Here is a 22089-nt window from a genome sequence, read left to right on the forward strand (position 1 = left end):
TGTCTCTTTTGCTGCTTTTATTTGTGAGCCTGAATTTTCACATTCTTCTTGCTTAGCTATCCTGTAGGATTCTATTCTTTCTCCTTCATTAGCTCTTTCTTGAACTTTGACTTTAATTTTTAAAATCTACTGTCTCAGGCTTCCCTGGTGGCACAGTGGATGAGAGTCCACCTGCTGATGCAGGTGACACGGGTTCATGCCCTGGTCCAGGAAGATCCCACATGCTGCGGAGCGGCTGGGCCCGTGAGCCATGGCTGCTGGGCCTGCGCGTCTGGAGCCTGTGCTCCACAACGGGAGAGGCCACAAAAGGGAGAGGCCCGTGTACCGCAAAAACAAAAAAACAAAACAAAACAAAAAAACCAAATAAGATCTACTGTCTTCACATAGACAACTAGCATGGGCATTTCTTTAGTCTCTCCCAGCGTCGTGACTCCCTAATGATGTAGTCCAGTGAATTTAGCTTCTCTCTCAAACTCTCTCTCTTTTGGGAGTAGTTTGGCTAAAGCAGACTTTTTTACTTACTTTTACTTACTTTTTGTTTGGCTAATTGAAAACAGTTGTAGGTTCCATAGAGAAAAGTCTGTCTTTAGGGAATTCAAAGAGGACAATGGGGGTGTGAAGATGAGGTTGGGGGTTAGTTTCCCTGTGAATGCTTTCTATTTTTTGCTTCCCTAAAAAGTTTTTACTAAGTCCAATCAGTTTAATGTAGATATCGAGGGGCCACTTGAGAGTAAAAAATTGTACCATGAAAATTTTAGATAACGGGAGGGAGGTAGGGAATGAGAAGGACGCCCACCATTTAGCACATCTGCACTTTTTCTTTGGCCAGGTTGTTGGCACTTGAGGGTTAACATTTCCAACACTTCTTGGCAAAAGGTGGTGAAATCTCTGTATCCAAAGAGCAGAAAGTCAACTCTTCATATACAAAATGAGTGTATTATTGTCTCCAGCTTATCCAACTATGAACACTTGTGTATATCTGAGATTATTGGTCTGTTGAACAGATTTTTATTTTAAAAGAAAACAATTTGAAGAATACAAACTATAAGACCAATGCTTAACACAGACCCTGGCACCCAATAAATGCCCCTCCAATATTTGTTGACTGAGTCAGTGAATAAAAGAATGAATGCAATGTGGTCTCTGTAAAATATTACTACTACTAATAATGACCAGAAAGAGAAGTCCTAGATGACAACAATAACAGAGAAAACTCCCATAAACCCATTCCAGCACTGTGTTTTTATTTTTGAGGCCCACACGGAGCTTTGGGATTACTGAAGGAAATCTAGATAACTCTTTTATTAACCTGAACCTACCTGATTTCTTTGGAACTCTTCCCTAGGAAGGAGCTGCTTATCCCTGCCTTTTCATTGTCTGTGCCTTTTTTTTTTTTTTTTTTTTTTTTGCGGTATGCGGGCCTCTCACTGTTGTGGCCTCTCCTGTAGTGGAGCACAGGCTCCAGATGTGCAGGCTCAGCGGCCATGGCTCACGGGCCCAGCTGCTCCGCGGCATGTGGGATCTTCCCGGACCGGGGCACGAACCCATGTCCCCTGCATCGGCAGGCAGACTCTCAACCACTGAGCCACCAGGGAAGCCCATCATTGTCTGTGCCTTTGACTCTTAGTTTTGTTGTTTGGGTTATCTCTGTGTCTTAATATAGATGAGCTACTAGATGGGAGATGAGAGTCATGCTCAACTCTGCTGTTGAGGCTATATCTAGAAAACAAGTAAATGTTCTCTGGTTGCATGTGGAAAAAGGATCTAATCGATAGTCTTCTGAGAACTGGTTTGAATGGAGAAGCTCTGGGAAGGGCATCCTGCTTGGAAGGTGAAAAAAAAGAAGCCTCTGTGGAACTTGAAAGGTGCTTCCCTGGAAAGTGAGCAAGAGCTGGATAACCATTTAGTAACTTGCTAGTTAGAGTCTCAGAGCAGATCCTTAACTGAAGAAATGTTGACAGCAGCCATGAGTGGACAGCTGGGCACTTGATCTTCCCTGGCTACCCCTTCCATGAAGCAATGAGCCTGTGATTTGTTTTGAGAAAAGCCAGGTTTTATTTGGTTGAACCATGTAAAAACACCATTTTTGCTGGTTAAAAACAATTTTTAGAAAGTCAAAACTGGTCTTTTGAAGTGAAGATGAGGCCAAGATCTGACTTTTAATTTCCTTTATCAGCTGCCTCTTTTTGACAGCAAAACAGGTAATTAGTAAGAAATTGTGCTAGTGATTATAGTGATTAGCATTTTAAAATTTATTAGTTTATTTGTTTTCAAGACAAAGATTGATTTTGGAGCTGAGAATGTCAAAACTTTGGAGCTGTACTCCTGGTGCCTGATGGGGGCACATCCTCTGTAGGCATCTTAATGCTCTCAGTAGGATTGTTTTGTTGGTGTTGGTTAGTTTATTTCATTTTGTCTTGAAGCCAGAGGAGCTTCAACAGGCACTTTCCCCTGTGCTGAGCTCATTCTTGCTGCTTCTGCAAGCAAGAAACCCACTTTGCTAAAGCCTTAGCTGATCCTGAAAAATGTTAACATGCTTTCTGCTTAATGTTTGCCAACGGGCTGATCTAAAAATGGCACCAAGGAGGTTACCTATTATCCACAGAACAAGAATACATTTCAGGACAGAAATAGATTATGGTCAATGGAGACTTGATCTGCTGACAGAAAGTTATATTAGTACCCCTAAGCAATTCATAAAAATAAGAGATTGTACATGGTGAATCCTGTTTTTTTTAATTAAAAAAAACCTCTCTCCTTTAGTAGCTTTCAATATTTAAGCTCTTTTTCTCTTATTTTTCCACAGTGTTTATTTGTTGAATTGCATTCATCTTTCAAAACTCCATAAATCACTAATTTTTGCACATTTGCATGGGTTTGTACCATAGCCAAATTTATTTTATCAAACTCATTACTGCATATACTTTAAAGACATGTATCGAAGCATCAAATGAGGTAGAATATGGGATGATTTAAAAATAATTTTTAAAATGGAACATGCAGTTATTTTCTATGTGCTCTTCAAGTTCCTAGCAAATTGGAAATTTTTGTTACTTTTTTCAATTAATGTATGATGGATAGGTTGATGCTCTCTTTGCCTGTAACTACGCAAGTTTCTGCCTGTTGACCTACCAGTAAACATTTGTTCTGGACAAAATATCCTGGCTTGACCAATGGAGTGTATGGTTACCCTAATGATGGAGCAGAAGTCTTTCTCTAGCACTGAAAATTTGCTAAAGTATTTCAGTTAAATGTTTTCCAGATAACAATCTGAATGTATATGACTGTCATATTCATGCTAAAATGGAGTCAAAGGTTAAAATTAAAATCCATAGGGAATTTCAGAATCTCATGAGGCAATCTGAGATAATTATTTGCTACAATTAACTTCCTGGTTACTAGCCAGTCATTCTGTAGCCATTTAGTGGAACTAGCCACTCACAGTATTAGAAATTAGAGCATCTAAGTTACGTAAAATCTTAGTGTCTAACTTCCAAGACTCATAAAATTGAAGAAAACAGAGAAGTAAAAAGGATCTCAAATCTTCATTGTTTGTGCAAAGTAGGGGCGAATTGTTCTATAATGTAAAACAGTTAGATACTGTTGCTTTATTCTCAGAGATTTTATTATTGGAGTGTCTTCCTCATTTTGGAAAAAAAAAGGTACAGAAAGATGTAAAATTTGGGGCAGAAATATGTAGGGTGAAATCAGAAGTATAAAAGTTAGAAGAGAAACACTGAATAAGATATCTCTTCTGTGTTACTTGCTGGGCTCTGCTTTGTGTATTACCTAAGCACTTCAATTTTTAGGGTTTTTTTCTGTGAAGCATTAATCGAGGAAATCCTAAAGTTTCAGCATATATGTTGGGCTGAATGAGAATACATGCTGGACTTGTACTGGGAAGAGAGGGTACAAATCCAATTGTCACATTCTGGATAGAACACTGCTGTTATTTGGGATTCTGGGATTCTGCCGGATAGACCTGATTTTGCACTGAGTAGTATAACCTGACTCGTTATAGAGCTGTTCATCTCAGCAATAACTACATTAAATATGAACATTGTGTATGTTTATTCCAGGCCAATCTGCCAGCACAGTAGAGCTAGCAGAATCATACACTCTCAGCAAGGCAGGCAATGAGACAGAATTTGTTGTTGTTTTTTCACTAGCTCGCCATAGTGTGCTTCCCCAGTTTGAATGCTTTCTGCCATCTGATTATTGTGTTTACTCCGTGGTGTTCTTTCTTCATGTCATTAATATCCTATTTTCTGGCTGAGGTTCTCTTTATTTATGATAATAGTTTGATAGGTTTCCAAAGGATAAACAAGTGTGATTATTTTAATGGTTCAAGTACAATTTGGAAATTGAGTGGCGGTCTTATGGCTGTTTCAGATCAGCCAGATGTGTTCATGGCCTAGGCCCCAGCTAGGTTCACTACTAGAACAATTTTAAAGGGTGCTGAGATGATAAAGACATTAGCCAGAAGCCTCCTGATATATTGATGGTAGATGATAGATTAAGATAACAAGAACATATGTCCAAGTGGACTATGTTACCCCTTGTGACAATTCATTCGGTGCTACCATTTCCACATATGCACTCCCCATGCTGAGCAGATATACCTGTAATTCAGGTCTGAAAATCCAAGTTATCCAGGTACCAAAAAGAACCAAAAAGCTAAATTAGGTAAAAGCACTTTTTGGTATACTGTGTAGTGCCAACCTATATGAATATGCCACAATATATTTAGTTTTAGTGCAAAGCTAGTTTTTATGATACCCGAATGCTTCGAAAGCTGACAATGCATGAGTAAAAAGGGACTCTCTGTTAAGGACAAAAATTTAATCAGAAACTCATTCCAAAGTTTAATTTCAGTGCTCAGTTTTGGTTTTTTTTTTTTATCAGTAATTCAGCAAGCTGACATTAAAAGTTGCTCCAGTCCTCTTTTTAGACTGATCATTTTAACTGTTCCCTCCCTAATTACTCCACCAAGCAGAGAGAAAGAGCCTGTGAAGCCTGGCTCCCAGGCTTTTTAAGAAATTAATGAATATTGCAAAAATTGTGGGGTGCCAGAAATCATTTTTCAAGACGGCTGCAATGAGAACCACCCCCACCCCCCCGCCACAGGCTATCCATCCCACATGCATTTCTTACAATGTATGGCGGACTTTTTGTTCCCTCACCCTTGAACCTGGGTGGACCTATGACCACAGTAGAAGTAGTGCTTTATGACTGTGAGGCTGGCGACTCAGGACTGCTTTCTTGGATCCAGTCACCATGCTGTAAGGAAGCCCAGGCCACATACAGAGACCACAGGTAAGGTATTCTGGCTGACAGTCCCAGCATCAATGGCCAGGCATGTGAGGGAGGTGACTCCAGTACCAGCTGCTTTGACTGAAACCACATGAGAGACACTGAATGAATGAGAACTGCCTAGCTGAGTCCAGCCAACCTCCAAACCCACGAAAGATGGTGTTAAAATGATTGCCGTTGTTTAAGGCCATGATCGTTTGGGGTTATTTGTTATGCATCACTAGATGGCTGGAAAACACATCTTTTAAGTCAGACATACTCAAGTCAAATACTGACTCTTCCTGCTGCTAATGAGATGATGTCAGCCAAGATCTCAAATTTCTCTAATTCTCTTTGTTCATCTTACAGATGTTTAATCTGGTATACTGCAGGTGCTCAATCAACATGAGTTTCCCCAATCTCCTCCCTCCCTCCCTCTCTCCTTCCTTCCTTCCTTCCTTCCTTCCTTCCATCTTTTCCTTTTTTGCTTGCTTACTCCTTTCCTCCCCTTCCTTCCCATGTAAATTCAATGGAGTGCAGCTGCTTTTGTGGTAGGCCATTTTAAACTGGAATGTGTTAGTACCAGGTGTGGATTTAATTGGACCTTTACTTAGAATGCAAGCAGACAGAATTCAGTAGGCATTTTTTTTTTTTTTTTGGTGAAAACTGCTGAATCACTTGTTCCAAAATCACCATAAAATATGCTCAGACCTTCCACAAACAGTGTGTGTGGTGTGATCAAGTGCCTTGGGAGAGTGGGGTAAATATATTTTTTAAAAAGGAAATGTTTCCATCAGTTCACAGCGAACATTATCTGAATTCAGTTCAGGCGAAGAATATCTTAAAAAGCTAGATAAAAGAAATGAAGGCATGAGCAAAATGTTATTTGTAGGAATGACATACATTATCTCCTTGGCAACTGCAGGGTGGCATGCAATTTGGCAATCTATGTTGTGTCATCTTGGATGCATGGAAGTCACTGTTTCCTATGGAAACAAAGGAAAGAACAACATGAGAAAAAGAGTTCTGATTTTAGTATGCTGAGAAAGTATTTTAAAACCAAGAGGCCAGCAGCCTTTCACAGCAGAACCAGAACTCAAAATGGCATTAAATTTTCATTTATTAATTCCACAGTGCTTTGGAATATGGATGAGATCCAAATTTGCTTTGGCCCTGCTGAGCTTTTTATTCATGCTTTATGGTCAAATGATGACTCCAGACATTTGTGTGGAACTTTCAATGCCCCGGGGTGTAGTAGGTCTTTCAGAAACATTAGGACGTCAGCTTATGCACGTTCATTTGTTTACTCATTCAAGAAATATTTGTCGAGTGTCTAATTTGTGCCAGGCATTGTGCTGGGTATTGAGGCTACATAGACCCTTTGACTTATGTCTTATCACCATCTTGTCATATCCATGGGATATTGTAGTAGTTCTTTATCTGAAGTGAATCAATAATTTAGAAAACATTCATTTAGCCCCAGCCTGGAGAGCCTATTATATTGGAGCCAAGGGATAGCAAAAATGAACCACATGGCTGCACAATATTTGATGGGGCACAGAACAGTTCTCATCATGGCTTTTCTTTGGTCAATGATTTTGGTGAATTTTCCTAGGTACAGCCAGCTTGTTTTCATGGCCAGCTTCCAAGTGAATGGCTCCAAAATATTTATGATAACGACTCATGCTCAATATAATTTCATTTGGTAGGTAATTTGATGAAAATGAATGTCTTAAATGAAGGAAATTCAGACTGCAATATAGCTGGCTAGAGTCTAAAAGTTTCCACCTTGATGAAATTCAAAGAAATATCAACATTATAGGATGCTACAAAGGCAGCCCACATGGTTGCAGTGGGACCGCTTGACCACAGTAGGAGAATGAAACGGCTGGTGAGGTGAGATTAAAGCATGACCTCGGTGTTGCCAGTGTTACCAATGGGCTCCTGGGAATTCTTCCACAGTAGTGCTGGAGATAAGGACTTGAGATTCACTGTGGAATAGAAGCCTGGATTCAAGAGTCAGTTCTTTCCAAGGATGATCTTGCCTTTCATTAATCTGTTTAGTGTCTCCAATGCATGGCCTTTCCTGCTTATTCTACATCCACTCCCAACCTCATCACAGCAGACGCTGAGGCATTTATCCACGTTTCTGAGACCTATAAAAGAATGACTGTGAAATAGACAGTTAATGTCCACCAAAGAGCCTCACAAAAAAAGCCTTCTAGACTGACTATTCTAAATAGTGATTTCAGGTGTTCTAGCTCTGAGGAGTCAAAGCCATATGGCTGATTTTATAATTTCAGTATTAAAATTAATGACCAGATTTCACTTCCTGGATTTTTCCTCCCTAGGGTCTTATTTTACTATGTCCTCTCTAAGAGCAATATTTTAGCTTAGAATTTTCTTGGGTTTGTGGATATATTCATGGAAGATTTAAATAGCATTGCAGCTGTACAGAAAAGCTGTTCTAGTGTGTGCTTTGAAAATCAGCTTTTCAATAACTGATAGCTTTAGAACTGTGATTGAGAGGAAAAATCCAGTCCTTGTTAAACAAGCTATTTCAGCCACTGGCTCCGTGTTTCAAGCAGTTTGAAGGAAGAGTGGCTTACAACCTCATCACTTTGCTCCCAGAGAGGCAGGTTGGTGGCCATGGCCCTCGTGCATTTCCTGTGTGGCAGCAGAGGGCACGAAGAAGGTGGGCCTAGATCCAGGAGGTGACTCTCTTTTGCTCCATAACGATCACTCAGCCATACTTTTAAACAGGCAAATGCATGAAATGGGAGAGGAAAGACATTTAATTCTGGTTATCAGTTAATATTCCAGGATTGACTCATTAAACAGTCCATTAACTACTGTAGTGGCCCAGGGAGTATAATCTGGATAGAATAAATGACTGTCATCTGGTTTTCAAGTGGATTTAAATAGGCTGCTTTTGGCTATATAGCTTTGCCAACTACTTATCTCTAGGGACACATTGTGTGAGACTCATTTTTGCTGTTTTGAATGTATAAGAGTGAATGATTTTGTTGTTGATTTATTTCAATAGAGTTTACTCATCACTTATTTAAATATTATTTAGTCATTGGACTAATTTTGATTGAATGCTTCTTAGTTTGTGGTACTGTGCTGGTCTGTGGGGAGAGGAAACTGGTAAGTCAGTGTTGCAGCCCTAAAGAAACTCACAGTTGGGAGGGGCACTCACGCAGCGTGCTGGATGCTAGGCTAGGAAGAAGCATAGGATACTGTGTGAAGATGTCACAATCCAGATTAGCATCTCTGTGGTGGGAGATTCTGATGAGGGTGGAGGGGCTGTCAGGTTAAACTTCTCAGAGGAAGCGATGGCTAAGTCCTATCTCAGAAAACACAAAAGGGAGGCACAGGTGATAGAGGAAAGGGAGTGAGAAGAGGATGTGACAAGCCCCTGAAGCAAGACAATACAGCTCATCCTTGTAGAACTAAATGAAAACATCCTGGCTAGAACCCAGGTGTTTTAATTGGGTTTCCCCCAAAGCAGACTTTGTTGCAAGGATTTGTGTGCAAACAATTTATATTTGAACTGATCCCAAGATCACTGTGAGGAAAGTGAGATGGCAAGGAAGACAATCCAATGAAGTGTTCTAATGAGCAGATTTACCACTGTGTGCTCATCGCGCCAGAGGCTCTCCCAGAATTCGTGTGGAACCCACCTCAGAATTGTCCCGTTGGGTGGCAGAGAAGTTGAGGTACTTATTTATCAACTCTTATCTCTTGTTGATTAGGCTTATTCAGGAGATGTTAACTTTCTTCTACTTCTGGTCAAACCCTCTCTCCCATTCCAGTCAAGCTCCTGTAGACAGAGCTCCCCTTAGGGGAGAAAAAGCTGGTAAGACACAGCCTGTCTGGAGTGATGTCTGGGTAAACCAAATGAATACAGACCAGGCACTCATAGCATATGCTACACTAGGGCACCCAGAGTGGTTAAGAGGAGGGTTTGGGAGTAAAGGGGAGATGTAGCTGGACTGGAAGGCAGGATCCAAGTCATGTAGAATGTTACGTCATGTAGGTGTGTGTGTGTTTAGAAAAACAATAGCATACCAACTGAAAGACTTTAAACAAGGAAGTGGCATTATGGATGTTACATTGTGGAAATATTATTTTACACATAATAGAAGAGAGAGTAGAGAGAGGGAATGTTCATAAGGATATGAGGTCTGAGAACTTTAATAGCCTCTGAGTAGCTAAGTGAGAAATGTTGAATGCCTTTCCATGGCTTTGAAGACAAATAGGAAGATTGGAAAAGTACTGAGGAAGCTGGATGGAAAAGAATAAGGCAGAAGGAGGCAAGAATCATTGAAGTTTTGTGGCTTGCAAAGCTAACTGGAGCATGTGCTAGTCTCTAAGATCTAGCATGTTTGTTTGGATAAATGTATTGGGTTCATTGGATATGAATAAATTTGTACATAGATTTGACTTTGCTCAAAAGGGCTCCTTAAGGTTAAGAATTTGGGGCTTTTCCTCCACCTTTTTTTTTTTTAATTAATCAATTTATTTATTTATTTTTGGCTGCGTTGGGTCTTTGTTGCTGCATGCGGGCTTTCTCTAGCTGTGGCGAGCAGGGGCTACTCTGCCTTGTGGTGCACAGGCTTCTCATTGCGGTGGCTTCTCTTGTTGTGGAGCATGGGCTCTAGGCACACAGGGTTAAGTAGTGGTGACTCACGGGCTTAGTTGCTCTGCAGCATGTGGGATCATCCCGGACCAGGGATCAAACCCATGTCCCCTGCAATGGCAGGTGGATTCTTAACCACTGCGCTACCAAGGAAGCCTTCCCCTACTTTTGTATCACCAGAGCCAAGAACAGTGCCTGACATACAAATTGGCACTCAAAAAATATTTGTTGACTAATCAAATGAATGAATGGATGAATGAATGAATGAAAAGTTTGTTATGCCCCTAGTACATGTCCTGCTGGAGATATGGGTCTTCAGGTTGGAGAAAAATTTGGGAAGTAGACATTGATTTTATGATATTGATATAAATATGGTAATCTAAGCCACTGGACAGGCTTATTTATTTACCTGAAGACTGAAGAAACTGAGATGTCTGAGAGTTGAACCCTGTGGAAAGGTGACAATTTAGAATTGGGTAGAGGAAGAGCATTCCACACTGGAGACTGAGAAGGGTAAGGGGAACATACCTAGATTATGGAATTTATAGGACCAATTTAAAGAAGGAAGAAGTGATAAGCAGTGTTAGATGCTGCCAAGACAGTATGTAAGACGCAGATTTTAAAAAGTGTCTACTGGATTAATCCACAAAGAGTTCCAAGGGAAAGATGGGAAGGGAAATAAAATAACAATGGGTTGAAGAGTAAATGACAGGTGAAGAAGTGGCAACATTAAGTGTAGACAATTTTTCCCTAAACTGGCAGTGATAGAAAGAGTGGTAGCTGGAAGGGGTCAAAGGTTAAGGAGTTGTGGGACTTGATATTTTCATTTCCTTCTTTGTAATATGAGAAAAATTTTGGTATGTTATATGTTGAGAAAGTGCAAATATTTTTTAAATTGCTAATATGATTAAGTAGAACAAAAACCACAGGATTGTTGATTTTATGCTCTCTTCAAATATCCATCAGCCTAGAAGGAAATCTCTTAAATGGGAATCTTCAATTATCTCTTCCTACAATTGGCAGATTTGGGCAAGTTGGGTTTTAGCTAGTTCTTAGCATTGCTGCAAGGAGTGGAGCTAATTATTTTCACCTAGGAATAGAAAGCAAGATGAATTTTGAAGAGAGCACAAAATGTAAGGTTCCCACACATTCCCAACATTTTCTGAGGTGGATAGTTACAATATTAATTTAACACTTAGTTCTGTTGAAAAAATACAATGAATACCTGAGTATAGAAATAATGGAAACTTCTATTATAATATTTTATTTCACAGTGACTATCTACATTTTTGTCTTAGACTATGGATAACAATATCAAAATAATATTTAACAAGTATTGATCACTTACTGTGCTTCAGGTAGGGTGTTAAGCACTTTATGAATACTAATTCATCAATAACTCAGTAGTTATCATTATTATCCTCATTTTACCCAGGAGAAATACGTAGCACAGAGAGGCTAAATAATTTCCCCAAGACCACACAGCTAGGATTTAGCAGAGGCCAAAGCTTGAACCTACCTGATTTTAGAACCTATGGTTCTGACATTGGTTTTTAACTATCAGTATACTGCCAATAAGAATGAAAATGAAGATAGATATTTGGTAGCTTTTGGTTTTAGGATTCATTTTATTGGTGTCTATAGAGAGCACATTTCTCTTCCTGCCTACCAGATACTTGTGTCTTAGCTGCTTGGCTGAAGTGGTTACATTGGTGTTATACATTAATGTGCTGATGAGCCATTTGCCATAAATTGCAGCTCAGCTACTGGTTTAATTCCTGCTAAATTTGCAATCTGCCTTTACTGAAGTGCAAAATTTCCTTTCTTGTCCTAAAGTGGTAGAACATGCAAAAGAGTCTAATACCTTATTTTCTAGCTCAAGTAAAATTATCTAGGCTCAGAGAGAATTTTAAAATTTTCACTTTGGAGGAACAGCTGTTTCAGCATGAGAGCCTTATTAAATGTCGAATGGTTTTGCTAATGCCTTGTTGGAAACTACAGCTGACAGCATGGCACTTACTCCTCAGGACAAATCAAATTATTTCCTGGAAAAAATCAAAATGGCTTCAGCTGTTTAGGGGGTTGTCTGTTTGACAACTGGTGTGGTAGAATATCAATTTCTTCTGCTGACTTAATATGCTGTTTTACTATGGATGGAGATTTGTAATGAATTGTGTTAACAGGAAAATTCAACATATGCTTTATGACCAATTGACTGTGCTTCCACTTGTAAAGACTAGGGAAAGGGATTGATTTTTAAAATATAAGAGCGTACACAATAGGTGCTTAATGAGTACTTTTCTGCTACATACACATGTGTACACACATTAACTTTATACATAATTTGGCGCATGCATTGCTGAACTTCATTAACTTTAATTATTTGTAGATACTTACATGTTTGAAGAATCATTTTCAAGTCAGAAACTAGAGCTAGTGCTTATGTTGAAATCTTCCCTGGGTTACAATTAAAGTTGAAATTGCAGTTTCCTATGCATGGTGGGGGAGTGTTTTAGTTTTTCCATATATTTGAGTAGTAATTTTGTAAACATCTTTTGCAAATTCTATATTCAAACTTAAGGGGAAGTCTGCGGAAGGAAGTTGAGGCACAGCTTCCCTCTTGTAGAAAAACTTCATAAAAATGTGTTTATCATATAGAAGATGCATATTTTGAGTGGTGATGCTGGTTCATTTTTCAAACAACCTGAAGAGAAGTTTTCTTCAATTAAAAAAGAAACTTGGCACAGCTAGATTACATTTTTGGTTAAGATAAAATTTTCTGTAAAATAAATCATCTAAATGTAGACCTATTTATAAATATTTATTTAGGCCTGAATGTAGAAGTTATATGTGATACAAAGTCATATCCATAAGCACATTATGACAACTAAGTACCAAAGAAGTTGAACGAATATCAAGAAAAACAGGAGCAAGAACAGTTCATAAAAACTATACAATTTTTACAGATACTGGAAAGGAAGGATTAATCAGAGGAAGATTTTTCATGGGATAATGTGGATCAAACAGTAGTACAGTATTTACCTTATAATAGAAACTAAATAAATGTAACTAAAATCCAAATCTGAAAAACCAAGCTGTTCATAAATGTCACTTAATCTGGTTTGGGTTGTGTGGACATTTTTCAGGTAAATTCTTTTTTGCTTTCTTTTAATCCCATTAGTGTAGCTTTTTAATATAGCAAATTAACATATTTGCTGTCATAAGGAGCTTCCTGAAGTGGCTAAAATTGTTAGTTTGGGATGCAAATCATGACTCGAACCCATTTTAACTGTCTGACCTTAGGAGAAGTACCCAACTTTCTTAGGCTTCAGTGTCCTCATTGGGAAAATGAGAATATTAATACTATTTCCTGGGTGGTTGTAGATGGTGTGTGAGGTTATTTGTGAAAACCATGTAGTGTAGTGCTTGGTCCCTAGTAAGTGCTCAATACATTGTAGAGATGTTGATAAAGATTCAAGATTTCTGTCTGGCAAGTACTAATATCAGACGTTAATTATTTAGAGTAGCCCCTGAATGGGAAGCATTGCCTTAACAGTCTATTTCCAAAAAAATGTAAAAGAAAAGGGAGATTTTAGAACATCCTCAAGGTATCTCAAATTTTAATTGACAAGGAAAGTTATTGGTCTTCTTTATCCTTGTACCACTGAGGAAAAGCTTTGAAAATTGTTTCCCTACCACCAGGCACTTTGTTCCCTTTCCCCACAGTCCCTCTTCCCCCTTACTTATCCCTGAATTTCATCTTATGTGTCACTTTCACAAAGAGGCTCTCCCAGCAATCAGGCTATGCCATGTACTCCCTAATTTAAAAAAAGTTTCCTTGATAGCATTTATCGCTTGTTATAACTTTTTAATAATTCCTGGCAGAAGTTGCAAGGCCTATACTTTTTCACCTCTGTATTCCCAGTTTCAACAAAGTAATTTGAAAAATTGGACACTCAATACATATTGTTGAATGAATGAATGAATTGGGTAAATCATTACCTTTAATAAGTCCTTCATTGCTTTTGAGCTTAAACGTGGATCTTCTATTACTCACTTCCAGCAAGAGATGAAGCATGGGACTTGAGCCTTTTTTCCTAAAAATAAATCTATTAAAGCTATCATGAATGTTTAGATTCAGTAGGTAAACATTATCTAATATTTCAAAGAAATTCAACCCCCTTTAGGTAAGATTTGTAGCTCATCAAAGACTTCCTTACACAGCACAGCTATGATTTTACAAAATGACTTGGATGATAATTCTTGAGCTTTGGAATTTTCCCCCCATTCAGAAGTATAATGAAGATCTGGCCTTGATAAATTATTCCTTTTTAGACATTGCCCCTGTTGCCTTTGCTGATGCAGATAAAATTATGACTCAGACTACTTGCTATGCCAGCCTCCTATAGGGTTGGCAGGGATCTGAATTTTTCTGGATGGCTATTTATTATAGCACAGTTTCATTATGATAAAGTCATATCAAGTCTATATTAAGAAAAAAAAACATTGTCCAAATGTTTTCTAAGTTCAACTATAATTTTCTGAATATTTTAAGGCTGAAACAAATCATTTCCATAGGATGATTGCTTTAAAAAATGAATTTATTTGGACACCCAAGTTAGGAATTCAAAAACGTAGCAAGATTTCTTTTGCAATATTTTATCAGATATCTACTTATATTACCCCAACTTTTAAGGATTTAAAAAGTATTCTTAATATAAAATGTGAACAGAAGTTATAAATTGTTATTAATGACATTTTTCCAATATTTAAACAAACGCATGCTCTGAAATCCACAACACATGTACACACACTGTGACATAAAAGTCTTAATCGGCAAGGGAGGCAAAAATATCTAGGGAAAAAATACTGGGTAGTTAAAGAAGGATCTGGAGCTAAGTCCAAATTAGAAGTTTAAATGAAAATCCCAGTTAACTGAGGTCCTCTGATTTGGGTGAAGAAAAGCTGAAAGGAAGTCAAGAGGTATCCTGGGAGAACTCATATGCAGGCAACTTAGACAGTTTAGAAAGATGATGTAGATGCCCCCTGGTGGATATATGGAAGTGTTTTCATTCACCAAGGACAAGTAAAAATATTACAAAGAAATCAATGCTTAATTCCTGTCAAAAGCATCTCAGTTTCTCTACGTGTCTAGTATCTTAACTCTACCTAGGATTGGGGGTTATCAGAAAAGGATACTGGAGAAGAGAGAACAGACTAGAAACAAAGAAAATATCTGAGAAGAGAAAGCTGCAAGTTTGTTTAGGTTTTATTTTTTTCCTGAGAGGGTTAACATTCACTATTTAAAAATCTTAAGATACTTGTGTCTTAAGTTTAAATTTATTAAAGTTAGATGATTGTCTTAGTCTCCTCAGGCTGCCTTAGTCAAATTACATAGATTGGATGGCTTAAATAACAGAAATATATTTTCTCTTGGTTCTAAGGGCTAGAAAATCCAAGATCAGGGTTCTGGCAGGTTTGGTTTCTGGTGAGAGCTCTCCTTCTGGCTTGCAGACTGCTGCCTTCTTGCTGTGTCCTCATATGACACAGAGAAAGAACTCTCTGGTGTCTCTTCCTCTTTTATAAGGACACTAGTTCTATCTAATCAGGGCTCCGTTCTTATGACCTCATTTGATCACACTTCCTTAAAGATCTTATCTCCAATATAGTACCCCCCCTCAAAAGGGGACACAATTCAGTCCATAACAATGATTAAAACCTCTTAATGCATTTTGGGCGCTTCGCTGATGGTGTCGGTGAGCGCGTTTCCCGCCTGAGCGCAACTAGCGGCGAGTCGCGGGCACCTCCAGGGGAACTTCTGTTTCATGTCGACCATCCCACTTTATTCTGCTAATCTGCTAATGCAGTAAATTGGAAGACAACCGTTGCCAGGATAACCTGTAATGGGCAAGGAGCCACAGAAAAGGAAACATTTCTTTTAATTTTTAAACTTGGTTTGAAAGAGCAGCATGTTTTGGAAATTTGATCTTCACTCATCATCCCACATAGACGCACTTCTAGAAAGAGAAGATGTAACACTGAAGGAGTTGATGGATGAGGAAGATGTTTTACAGGAATGTAAAGCTCAGAACCGCAAACTTATAGAGTTCCTGTTAAAAGCAGAATGCCTCGAAGATTTAGTCTCATTCATTATTGAAGAACCACCTCAAGACATGGTTGAAAAGATCAGATACAAGTATCCAAATATATCTTGTGAGTTGCTCACTTCTGATGTCTCCCAAATGAATGATAGACTGGGAGAAGATGAATCCTTGCTAATGAAATTGTATAGCTTCCTCCTAAACGATTCCCCCTTGAACCCACTACTTGCCAGTTTCTTCAGCAAGGTGCTAAGTATTCTTATCAGCAGAAAACCAGAACAGATTGTGGATTTCCTAAAGAAGAAACGTGACTTTGTGGACCTTATTATGAAGCACATAGGAACATCGGCCATCATGGACTTGTTGCTCAGGCTCCTGACATGCATTGAGCCCCCACAGCCCAATTCACAGTGCTGAATTGGTTAAATGAGGAGAAAATTATCCAGAGGCTTGTGGAAATAGTTCATCCATTGCAAGAAGAAGATCGGCATTCAAATGCATCACAGTCACTTTGTGAAATTGTTCGCCTGAGCAGAGACCAGATGTTACAAATTCAGAACAGTACAGAACCAGACCCCCTGCTTGCCACTCTAGAAAAGCAAGAAATTATAGAGCAGCTCCTATCAAATATTTTCCACAAGGAGAAGAATGAATCGGCCATAGTCAGCACAGTCCAGATATTGTTGGCTTTACTTGAGACACGGCGACCAACATTTGAAGGCCATATAGAGATCTGCCCACCAGGCATGAGTCATTCAGTTTGTTCGGTCAACAAGAGCGTTCTAGAAGCCATCCAAGGAAGACTTGGATCTTTTCATGAACTCCTGCTTGAGCCACCCAAGAAAAGTGTGATGAAGACTACGTGGGGCGTGCTGGACCCTCCCGTGGGCAACACCTGGTTGAATGTGATTAGGTTGATATCCAGCCTCCTCCAAACAAATACCAGCAGTATCAATGGGGACCTTATGGAGCTGAATATCATTGGGTTCATATTGGACATGTTCTTCAAATACACATGAAATAACTTTTTACACACACAAGTGGAAATCTGTATTGCACTGATTCTTGCAAGTCCTTTTGAAAACACAGAAAATAGCACAATTACTGATCAAGACTCCACTGGTGACAATTTGTTATTGAAACATCACTTTCAAAAATGTCAATTGATAGGACGAATACTTGACGCCTGGGAAATGAACAAGAAGAAACAAGCCGAAGGAGGAAGACGGCCTGGCTACATGGGACACCTGACAAGGATAGCCAACTGCATCGTGCACAGCACTGATAAGGGCCCCAACAGTGCCTTAGTACAGCAGCTCATCAAAGATCTTCCAGACGAAGTCAGGGAGTGATGGGAGACGTTCTGCACAAGCTCCTTAGGAGAAACTAACAAGAGGAACACGGTAGATCTAGCCTTTTCTGATTATCAGATGCAACAAATGACGTCCAACTTTATTGACCAGTTTGGCTTCAACGATGAGAAGTTTGCAGATCAAGATGACATTGGCAATGTTTCTTTTGATCAGGTATCAGACATCAACTTTACTCTCAATACAAATGAAAGTGGAAATATTGCCTTGTTTGAAGCATGTTGTAAGGAAAGAATACAGCAGTTTGATGATGGTGGCTCTGATGAGGAAGATATCTGGGAGGAAAAACACATTGCATTTACACCAGAATCCCAAAGACGATCAAGCTCGGGGAGTACAGACAGTGAGGAAAGTACAGACTCTGAAGAAGAAGATGGAGCAAAACAAGACTTGTTTGAATCCAGTAGTGCCAACACAGAGGATAAAATGGAGGTAGACCTGAATGAACCGCCCAGCTGGTCAGCCAGCTTTGATGTCCCCATGGAGACAGCGCACGGGGCTCCCTTAGACTCTGTGGGCTCTGACGTCTGGAGCGCAGAGGAGCCGGTGCCGACTAAGGAGACAGGCTGGGCTTCATTTTCCGAGTTCGCGTCTTCCCTGAGTACAAAAGACTCTTTAAGGAGCAGTTCTCCAGTGGAAATGGAGACCAGCACGGAGCCAGTGGGCCCGCTGGCTTCCAGTGTAGCTGCACTGGCAGTGCAGCCGGAAGCGCCAGGCAGCGTGGCCATGGAAGCCAGCTCTGACGGAGAGGAGGATGCAGAAAGTACAGACAAGGTAACTGAGACAGTGATGAATGGCGGCGTGAAGGAAACTCTGAGCCTCACTGTGGATGCCAAGACAGAAACCGCGGTCTTCAAAAGTGAGGAAGGAAAACTGTCTACCTCTCAAGATGCTGCTTGTAAAGATGTGGAGGAGAGCCTGGAGACGGCAGAGGGGAAGTCTGCAGCCCCCCGGCCCCCCAGCAGCAGCCCAGAGCAGCGGACTGAGCAGCAGAGCATGTCGGGCGATGCGGCGGTTAACGGCCCCGTATGATGAGCGTGCTCCGCTGCCGCCGCCGCTGCTGCTGCTGACCGGGGACCGCAGGCGCCACCGTGCGGGGTCCGGGGCTGCGTCGGGAGCCCCTCGAGCCACCGCTGCTGCACTCACTCTGCAAGGGATCAGGACCAGCAACCTTTATATTCTAGAGTCTAAGACGTTGTACAGAGAAACCCAGAAGTGTACAAATACTGCACACTGCCAAATACCAAGAATTTTTGCCTATGTTTATATTGTATTGTTCTAAATAACGGGTAGCCTGTGAAATAAGATCTTGCCACCCATGTAATAATAGTAGTAATACTATAGTTAAAATGGCTGTAAGAATAGTTTTATAAAAGTGAATACACAGATCTATTGTATTTGAAACATAACTATTTGACAATTATTAGCGTGACCAAAGTATTAGGCAGTTTTCATACATTTTTCACCTTGTACAAAGTTCTAAATTCATTTTTCTTCCAGGTTGGCGAGGAATTATAGGATTGAGATGCCCTTTAAGTGTTATTTTGGTTGTTCTAACTTACAAAAGTGATTTTGAATAAGAAATACTTGGTGTTCCTTTTATAACCAGTTTTTGATTGGTAACTGTTTTCTGTATTGTTTAAAGCGGATCAAAAAATGTAAGTCTATTGGTAGAGATTAAGTATTTATTGCTACAACTTAGTTGATAAATTGATGTTATTGTAAAGCCATATGTTCTGTTAAAGTCTTGTTTGCTTGAACTGATTATCCCTACAGGTGAAACACTAGAATATTTGGAGTGTAGAAAAAAAAAAAACCAACCAAACAAACAAAAAAACCTCTTAATGTTTTTTTAACCTTCTTTGACATTTGTTGCCTTGTACTATCCCCAGTCTGGTGTCCTTCATTGTCCCATTTCCTACTTCCAGTTTAAATGTGGAAGAAAGTCCTTTTGGCTACTGTAATTGAACAAAGATATAAAGTAAAAAGAGTGCCAGACCAATATATCCACAGATACAATTCTTTTTAACATTCCATTACATTTAGAAAGTGGGCCAGCCAAACTGAGTTGCTGAAGTTCTAATTGTGAACCAGTGTTCTGTGTATGTCTTTTCATAACATCTTGAGGTGTGAATATCATCCTGTAAGGTTGGATTACAACAGTTCCTCCGGTCTTTGCTGTTTCCCTGATTACCTGATTACTAGACTTTACTGATAGGTGGAAAGTTCCAGAAAGAGATCAGTGATGTGATACGTTAATACAATGAGATGCCTTTTTTAGACAACCCACATATTTTCTGGACATTGAAATACTTGTGGTTATAGGTTATTTCCTACATGTAGCTTTGACATATGGTTGTGGCAGCTGGGTAGTTAAAAGCATGTGAGCTGGGTGCCGGGTGCAGAAGAACCGCTCAGTAAAAATTAACCATTGTTGTTGCTGTTGCTTTTATCCTAGATGAGCTTTTTATGTTTGTCTTACACCATCAGTTATAGGATTTACTCTAGTGTTAATCCTTACCTTTACAATGTCTAAAATGTATTTTAATTTTGTTAATTGAATTTTATATTTCCTTGTGTTTATTCTTATGTTAGCCAGCAACATTCATTTCATGGCTGACTTCACCACAGACTGTCCTTTGCTTCAGTGGTCCTCCACCTTTCTGATTATTCAAAACGGTGGCCTTATTTTTATAGAAATATAGAAAAAATATTCTAAAATCTTGTCTATGATGATTTGTTCATGAGTGACATACTTTTTTATTTTGGAGGAAGGATCTTGTTATCTGCCTTCTGGATTATTTCTATATAATGTTCTTTTGATGCCTATTATGTACTAAGCACCTTACAGGCGTTTTCTTATTTATTCCTTATGAGGAGCTACTGTTATTCTCCTGTTTTAACAAGGACTTTGAGGTTTCAAGAGGTCAACCAACGTGTCAGATATCCCACAGCTAGTAAATGGCAAATTCAGTATTCGAGTCCAAGTCTGTCTGATTTGACGGTCCACAATCCTAACTCTTTAGCCAGTGTTTCCCAACTTCTGATTCCTGATGACTGGCAATAGCATAACTAATAATTAAGACTTGCTCCAAAAAGGCCCTGAGACTGATCCCAGGTTATTCTTATAAACACTTGGTGTGACTGTAATGCCACTTATTGAGCGAGAGAAGATTCATCCAGCTCAGTGTTTGCATTTGAAGAAAGTAAGTGGAGTGTGCTTTGCCCTCTACCCTCTCCAGTGTTATGTTCTTAGCGTTGGTGAACATAGCTCCTGGAGCATTTCCAGGTAGCATTCTGGTCAAGTCCAAGTCTGCTTGATCAAGCTGAGAACTTCTGCTCTGACTGGTGAAGTCTCCGACAAAAAAATTTCCTCTCCTAGAGCCATGTATTTATACAAAGCCTTGGCAAATAAAAAGAAGCCCTAGGAATCACTATGAAGCAAAACTAACTACAGAATCGCATATCAAGAAACCCTACTATTTTAAACTTTCAACTTCTAAATATGTAAAGACAAAATGAATGCATTCTGTAAGACATTGTTCTCTGGTAATTCCAAATTGAAGACATATATTTCTTATCCAAGTGCCAGATATTGAAAGTAACATTTCTATAGCTTATGGAAATCCAAATATTGAATTAAATGCTAACATTGGGAGGAAATGAAATACAGTAAATGGAGAACTCGGCATTTTCATTTCTACATTTTGTTGTTCAGTGTGTAACAATTGATGAAATATTTAGCATGTTTATTTGTAGGGGATGTTTTTCATTTCTATGTGGTAGCGTCTTTTAAAAACACTACTGATGGTCCTCTGTAAATCATTACCTTGGGGTTTAATTCCAGCTGCTGTACAATAGTTGTTTATTTCCTTATTAAATAAGATGTGTGGCTAACCCCTGAAGCCCTGTCAGAACAGCCTTGAATAAATGTCTTTGCATTATTGATTTTTTTTGGTATGTAAATCATTGATATTCTAGAATATAAACCTGTTCATTACTAGCCTTGTTTGTTTTTAATTTAGAAGGGTGAAATTACATTTTATTAAACTTCATTAGCTTCTCAAGCAAGCAATATGAATGTAGCTTGCATTCTGCAAACCTCGTCGTAGTCACATTATCTCATTGCTGCTAGAGTAATTAGTTGAGTTGAATTTTCTTTTTGCAGTTGATAAGACTTCTTTAGAAATCGTGTCAGATCACAGTCATGATTGACGAATTACTTGGATTTGCTCCTGTTTGCCTGTTGCTGCTTTAATTTGTTGTTAATGTTTGAATCTACAACCTCGCATCTCTATCCCACCAGTTTCCCTTGCATCTGACTATTGTGACTAATGACAAAATGATTTCAAACTTAATCATCTTTTAAAATTCAAATTAAGCTTAGGTGCTTTTCTTGTTTGGAACCAGTGTGTGTGCTGAATACTGATGGAGCCACTGTACACTCTGTGTGAAACATAACATCACTCTGACTGTCGCATTTGTTGTTCCAAAACTTGAAGGCTGTGTGAATATTATTCTCAGTGAGTCCCGTGCCAGGTAGCTCAGCAGATTTTTCAATCCTTTCATGGTTTGTCATCATGGAAAATGCCAACTACTTTTTACATAGTAGACCTTGAGACATCAGTGTAAAATAACTTGAGTATCATTTGGCTGCCTGACAGAGAACAAAGATTTAAGT

The 22089-nt window shown here is 39.1% G+C and overlaps 1 protein-coding gene and 1 pseudogene across 3 annotated transcripts in view; both read left to right on the forward strand.

Annotated features, from left to right (window-relative positions):
- The window catches only part of GABRA4 (gamma-aminobutyric acid type A receptor subunit alpha4), a 66340-nt gene that overhangs the window by 38872 nt on the left and 5379 nt on the right, over window positions 1–22089 (forward strand). The gene's annotated exons all lie outside the window — the stretch shown is intronic.
- Window positions 15672–18624, forward strand: LOC132497310 (serine/threonine-protein phosphatase 6 regulatory subunit 3-like; annotated as a pseudogene).

This window comes from Mesoplodon densirostris, chromosome 1 (assembly GCF_025265405.1).
Source record: "Mesoplodon densirostris isolate mMesDen1 chromosome 1, mMesDen1 primary haplotype, whole genome shotgun sequence".
Classification (NCBI taxonomy): domain Eukaryota; kingdom Metazoa; phylum Chordata; class Mammalia; order Artiodactyla; family Ziphiidae; genus Mesoplodon; species Mesoplodon densirostris.